Raw genomic sequence first — 7,397 nt, forward strand, 5'->3', positions numbered from 1 at the left:
TCTTAATTATTGGTATTGATGCTGAGTCAGGACAGTATCCCTGAAGACTTCTGGGAAAGCTCCATGTCTGACGAGGACATGGATGCAACGATAGTCCAGGCCTCGATCTCAAGTCAGGTGTTGACTCCCAAGAAAGTTCACCTGAACAGTACTAGCGGCCCAACACCAGCCCATCCCTCACTCGCAAGACAGAACACTATCGCCGCGTAACAAAGCGACGTCTCCAATGACAAAATGGAATTGCCGCTAAGCTCTCCCAACATCAAAAACGCTAAATCTAAGGAGATAAGGGATAAAAGAGTGTATCGAAGGTCCACCTAACCTAACGGATAAAAAGCTGAAGCTTATCAGGACGAAACAGAAGTTTATGAGGAAGTTCAATAAGATGTATTCTAACGTAACATTAAGGGATCTTCCGATAAACAAGATCCCCACATGCAGTACAGTTGTGAAACAAGTGAAGGCCTCAGAAAAAGGCCAGGGGAAACCCCTGCTTAACTGGGAAATTGTAAAATATAAGTCTTCGAAAAAGGCATCTGATATGCCAGAGGTTAAATCTTCAAACCGCGGGCCACAAAAATGGCTGCGAAGAAAAGGAGAAAATCTAAGTCTGCGAAACAACCACGACGAAAGCTACAACTTTCTCGCGAACGGGATTGCTCGAAGAGTGAGAGTTTCATTTTGAATTTACTCTTTTGTTTTGTGTTGAATCGCGCTCGAGTCACCACCTTCTAAAAAATCGCTCGAAGTTAAATGAGAGTTTGCGGAGAGTTTGAAAGTAGCAAACCGGATTTGATGTTGCTAGGAACTGTGGGAGAGTTGGGTGATCGAGTACAAAATCAAAGAAGAGAATCTCAGTAGAGCAAGGAGCCGGTGGTTTTTTTTTTGTATAAAAACAACAACACTATCCTATGCTTTGTTTAATACCGATTAACGACAATGCTTGCTGTTGTTTGCGAAATACACTTACATAGGAATAAAACAACTGTATATCAAAAAGAGGGCACGGAAAGTGTAGAATCTGGTAGTTTTCGAAGGAATTCTGCTCCCACTCTAAAACGTGGAAAGCATGCTAGCCCTCATTGGAGGTAAACCGAAAAAAATGCTAGGCAGGAGTTAAATCTGGTCGTTTTGAACGAATTTTGCTCCCAATCTAAAACGAGCAAATCATGCTCGACCTTATTCGAGCTAAACCCAATAATAGAGTTTTACTCGTTTCGTTTTTTCTACTCCCAGGAGTGCTCTCGCTCGAATTAAAGCAAAATTTGCTCTTTATTGGAATTCGAGCGACTTTTTCGGAGGTCTTGAACAGACTACAAACTACTTGTACCTATTTATAGTGATATAGATTCGATCCTCTTTCTTATATTAAATTTATTATTTATTTATTTATTTTTTTTTTTTTTTGTAACAGAATCCTTAGTCAAGTATAATTCTGATTCGAAATGAAAAACTTTCAAAGTTTTTCACACGACACCAATTTTTTTCGCCCAGTTGACATTTTACATAAGATAAAAACATTTATAACAAAACAACAACAATAATATTGTGTGAAAGATATCAATGACAATAAATTGAATGGCTGACCAATGATCCAGCATCGAATAACGCCTGGTCTAGGCAAAACAAAAGCGTGACAGACGCACCAGTGACAAACGACGACCCTCCATTGACATCTGAAATATTCAACCATTCATGCATTAGATCAGACAACAAACGCCAGGCAGGATATCATCATCGTTATTTGTAATTTTATAAATGAGTTGCCAAAATTCTAATCCCAATAAATTTATAATTATTCGAGACAAAGGGGGCCTGTTTTGACCAGCAACATAATAAAATCCATAAACACACTCCAAAGCAAACAATGGATGGACAAAAGGAGATTGGGGGATCAGATGCTGCCACTGCGATATCGCATTATGATGGCCACACTGGATATGCACGCACACACAGCCACAGCCCCTGAAATTGACTGGTGGTGGTGGCGTCTGTTCATGGTGTAAACTATCTCCCGTTAACAACAATGGCAAGTGTGAAAACCATCTTCCATTCTACTTTTCACTTGGATAGTTTATAGTTTTGGAAGAAGCAGAGAAGCCCAACAATGAATGGAAACCAAATACAAATATTAATCCTCTAATAATTGCCGAGAGAATGGGAATGGAAGTGAGGCGCAGGATAATAATGATGCTGTTGAGAAACAAATATAATTATTGGACATGGGAGACCATAGATTATGGTAGGCTTAGTTATTGTTATTATTGTTGTTTTATGGATTCGAAATGACCAGCATATCTGAAATGAATAACCAAGGAATTGAATGCAAAAGGTCGCATTGTAGAACAATAGTTAAAATCATAAATGAAAGGTAAATAAAATAGTATCAATTACACATTGCGAGAGAGAGATAGAGAGAGAGAGAGAGGGAGGGGAATTACTTTTGTTTATTGAAACAAATGGAATCAAGCAGCAAAAGTATTGTGATAATATAAGGTTTGTAATAATATTGGATGGTTATGTTTACGGGGTATGGAGGGAGGTTAATCTCCATGTAAGTAATCAAAGCGAGTTTTACAGTTCTTGGAAAAATATTTATTTTGCTAAATATTTACAAGTATTTTTTCTATGGAAACTGATCATTTAGACTTGGCCATTAACATCACTTTTCTGGCTGCGATTTTAGGGAGAATAACAGCTATCAGTTTTGCTTCCTTCCCAAAGTCATTAACTGACTAAACATGAAATTTTTCGATTTTCTTGTACGAGCAATAGACGTAATTAACCTAATCAGCATCCTCTTTAACAACTATAAGGACACTTGTCGCCTCACTTTTCCCTGCAAAAAGTCGAAACCCATGTGGTGAAATAAAAAGATCATCGAGCTTAGGAAAACGACAAGATCTTCTTATAATAAAGCACACAAGTTAAACCTTGCCACGCTTATAAAACAGACTTTAAAAAATATAAAGGACCAGACTTCAAAAATATAAAGGAAAAAATAAAATAAACGCGCCAATAGGAATTCCTGGGTAAATTTCTTTGAGACTATAGAAGGAGTCAACGCAGCAGCATTCCAAGCAGGTTGGCGGCATCATGAAACACAATGGCGTATGGGCCGACTGTAGTCTTGACTCTCGGGACCTACTAGCGAGAATAAATTTACCCAACTGTAAAACCAGTAAAGAAAGTCTTAATGTCGGGCGGGGCCGACTTTGTGATGCCCTACACCACTTTGCTAATTTAGTAGAGCTCCACATAACAATTAAAAGTTTTTATGGGAGAATTTAATCATACACACTATGATTATAATTATAATTTAAAGTTCGAAGGACTAAATATGCCGAAGCATTTGTATTTTTTAAATTCGAACTTGTATTACCCATTTGGTGCAATATTAATTTGAAATCAGATAAAGATATATATGGGAGCTATATTCAAATCTGAACCGATCTCGATAAAATTTGGCAAAGACATTTCTGAGCTGTGTGTGATATATTTCCCTGAATATCGTTGTTACGGAGTGCATATTACGGCTGTGGGTAACAAATATAACAAATCGGATGAACAATATATATGGGAGCTATAGCAATATCTGAACCGATCTTCACCAAATTTGACATACTAGCTTCTAGACTCAATTCGGTCGTAAGTGCCAAATTCCATCCCATTTGGGCAAATATTAGACGCTTGGTGCACAATGAAAGGTTAAGCGAACGAAGTTTTATATGGGAGCTATATCCAAATCTGAACCGATCTCGATAAAATTTAGCAAAGGTATTTCTGAGCTGTATTTGATATATTTCCCCAAATATTGTTGTTACAGAGCGCATATTACTGCTGTGGAATACAAAAATAACAAATCGGATGAACAATATATATGGGAGCTATAGCTATATCTGCACCGATTTCGATAAAATTTGTCATACTTATTTTCAGGCCTAAGTCGGTTGCATGTGCATGTGTATGTGTATTCGAGCCGATATAACACGTTTGGTGCACAATAAAATGCAAATCGGACGAAGATATATATGGGAGCTATATCTAAATTTTTACCGATTATCTCTTTGTCTTATCCGATTTCAATAGGGCTCGTCCTTGGGTCAAACAAATGATTTGTGCAAAATTTCATGTGGATCGGACAATAAATGCGAACTGTACTTTGTTTACAAAAATACATGGATAGACAGAGTGACAGACGGATATGCATAACTCGAATGTGATTCTATGCAGATCATCAAAAGGAACTATGGGTCTATCTCGTTTCTTTTGCCTGTTATAAACAAATGCACAAAGCCATAATACCCTGACCACCTTGTGGTGTGGGGTATAAATATCGGAACGGGTTGCAGTTGAAGCAACTCCATCCCACTCAGATCAGAGGGTGATAATAATGTCCTCGATAGGCTTATAACCAGAAACAAACCCAAGTAGGCGATTTGTACCTTCCAGCCTAATAAATCGGCTGCATCTGATGACGTTATATCAGTGATGTTACATAATTTTTTATCCCTTGTATACGATATTTTGGAAGCGATATATTTAGCTCACATATGCCTCGTCTATGGAGAGAGGTTACTGTGACTTACCATTCAGGTAACAAGACACCGAAAAAATTATAGACCAATTTCTTTCGCTTCTTTTAAAGATCCTTGAAAAGTTGATGAAACTGGATATTAGAACATATCTGGATGACTTACTGGGGAGCAACTCGCAGCACTTCTATATAAAAGGAATGTCTGTTGAAACTGCTTTTCATGGAGTGGTACACACATAGGAGAGCCCTCAACAATGTGGAACTTAAATCAACGCATAGGGTTTATGATACGCTAATAAGCTGTATTGATGCTAAACTTAGCAGCTGAATCGTTATTACCAGCATTAGAAAATCAGTAACCAAAGGGAGGAACCAGTTCAGCGGACGTCTCCTTTGTATGTGAAAAATGCACACACGCAGAGCTGTACCATTTGATCATTCTATAAATCGATCTATAAAATAGGTGATAAATTGGTGGTAAAACTACGCACAAACCGGCAACATTTAACAAATAGCTGGGGGAGAGTAACGAATGTCCAGATATATTCGAGACAAAGAGCTGAGATCGCTTCAATATTGGGAAAAATAAAATATTTTTAAAGGTGCGAAAATAAATCCAGCAAGCAAAGCTCCAAAATCGGTTGGACCCGACTTTATGATACTCTACACAACTATGCGTTTTTAGTAGAGATCATGTAACAGACAACTTTATATTGGGAATTTATGTGAAGTAGATCATCTGGACCTGCATAGACAATTTTCCGTCATAGGTTGTAGTACCCATTATATAATATCGCGACAATCCTGGAAATACCGAATATATCGTTGTAGCGTTATATGGGTGCTACACTAAAACGTAGATTCTATGTCAATTCCATTGAAAAATGTGGTTAAAATCATCAAAATACCCAATATCGGAAGGCACCATTGTATGGTGCCCATTTTCGAACTTGACCTGCTTCCTATCTTTATTCGTTTTTACAGATGGACTGACGGACTGGCCGGGCTAAATCATCTTAGAATGTATAGACTTTATTGGGTCTAAAATTATTATTTCGATTGGTTACAAACGGAATGACGAACTTAATATACCCTCAATAATATGTATGTATGTAGGCGGGTATAAAAATATTTATTGGAGCAAAATATACAGTTTCACTAAAATGGAATATGCGTTTGAATGTGAAAAACTCTATCCAATTTGCTTGATATTACATATATGGTGAACAAAAGCCTTAAAATCGGATGAAGATCTATATCGAAGGTACATACAAATCTGAACGAATCTCTATAAAATTTTTCAGTTTTGGTAGTTTCGAGCTGCATCTGATATCCGGTGTCAAATATTATTGTTGTAGAGTGCATATTACGCATGTAAGGGATTTCAACACCAAATCAGATAACAATATGGGGGCGATATTTGTAAATCTGAACCGATCTTGACAAAATTGGAAACACTTATTTCTGAGCTGTGCCTTTTATCTTGTACCAGAAATCACCGTTACGCTTGTGAGGGACTCCAAATTTTATGTACTTGTTTCTAGAATTAATTTGGTCAGATGTGCCAAAATTCAGGTAATTTGGATTGACATTGACCATTTGGTGCACAATTAACCCGAAATCGGTTGAAGATGTATATGTATATGTCTAAACTTGAACCGACTATCAACTATTTCAATAGTGTCCCTCCTTGGGCCAAACAAGTATCGTTTGGAAAATTTCATCTCAATCGGATAATAAATGCGACCTGGATCTCTACCGTCTTTATAGCAGATCCTGTGTTAATAGAAATATTCAGATGTGCCACGTCTAAATGGAATCGGATTTTTTTAATTTCGCGTATTATGAGCCTAATGCGTATTCCAATATTTCGAGCTTTTGTGGGGGAGGAACCGATTTGCACTTATGCAAATATTAGAATTTTCAAAGTTGGAGTTGGAATAGGACTATCCTTTCTTTGTCTGTGCAGTAAAATGTTGACATTTTGTGGGGAAGGTACCAGAAGGAGTGGACTGATATTGCCCATCTCTGAACTCGATCTAAGTTTGATAATAATATTACGATGTACCAAGATTGGACCAAATCGCATGCTCCCTTCGAGAGTTATCGTGCGCACCAGCCAGCCAGACAGACGGACGGACAAATGTCCTGAAACGGATTTGGTCCAAAGACACCTGGGATCAAAAACAGTGATTTTGGAAAGGCACGTTTTGGCAGTACCAAATGATATATACCCTCTCTAGCCATATGGCTGAGGGTAAAAAACGGCGTTGCATGTGTGTTGATGGTTGTTGGCATATAGAAAATATATCGATTTTAAATCAATTCCATATTAAAATATCAAAACAAAATTTTGTTTATTTTTTTTTAATATTCGTTTTATTTAACACAGTATTTATTTCATAGTATATGTTTTTTTATATTTTACAAATAATATTTTTTTAATTCCTTAATATTTTAACTACTACTTAAGGCTTAAACAATAACTATGATTAAATATCGCAATATGTATTTATGTGTGTATGTAGGTTCATCTTTGAATACGAGTTACATTGTTAGGGGTAAAGGGAGCGGGGAGGAGTGTCGTAACACTGCTTACTAAGGCTGTTGAAAATATAATACAATTCTATGATGGAGGAGGGAGGGAGTGTTGTATACATGCTTTTTAATGTTCTATGGAAAAACGATTATACACAGGGTAACATAGGCAATGAGGGGGGAGTACGTATATTTGAAGTTATACTAGTTGATGTTTTTTTTGGTTTTTAATGTGATTTTGGGGTTGTTGTCGTTTTTTTGTCACTAAACTAAACATCTTACAAAGCAACAATTTGTTTTTATTTATTTATGTATTTATATA

This window comes from Musca domestica, unplaced genomic scaffold (assembly GCF_030504385.1).
Source record: "Musca domestica strain aabys unplaced genomic scaffold, Musca_domestica.polishedcontigs.V.1.1 468, whole genome shotgun sequence".
NCBI classification, from domain to species: Eukaryota; Metazoa; Arthropoda; class Insecta; order Diptera; family Muscidae; genus Musca; species Musca domestica.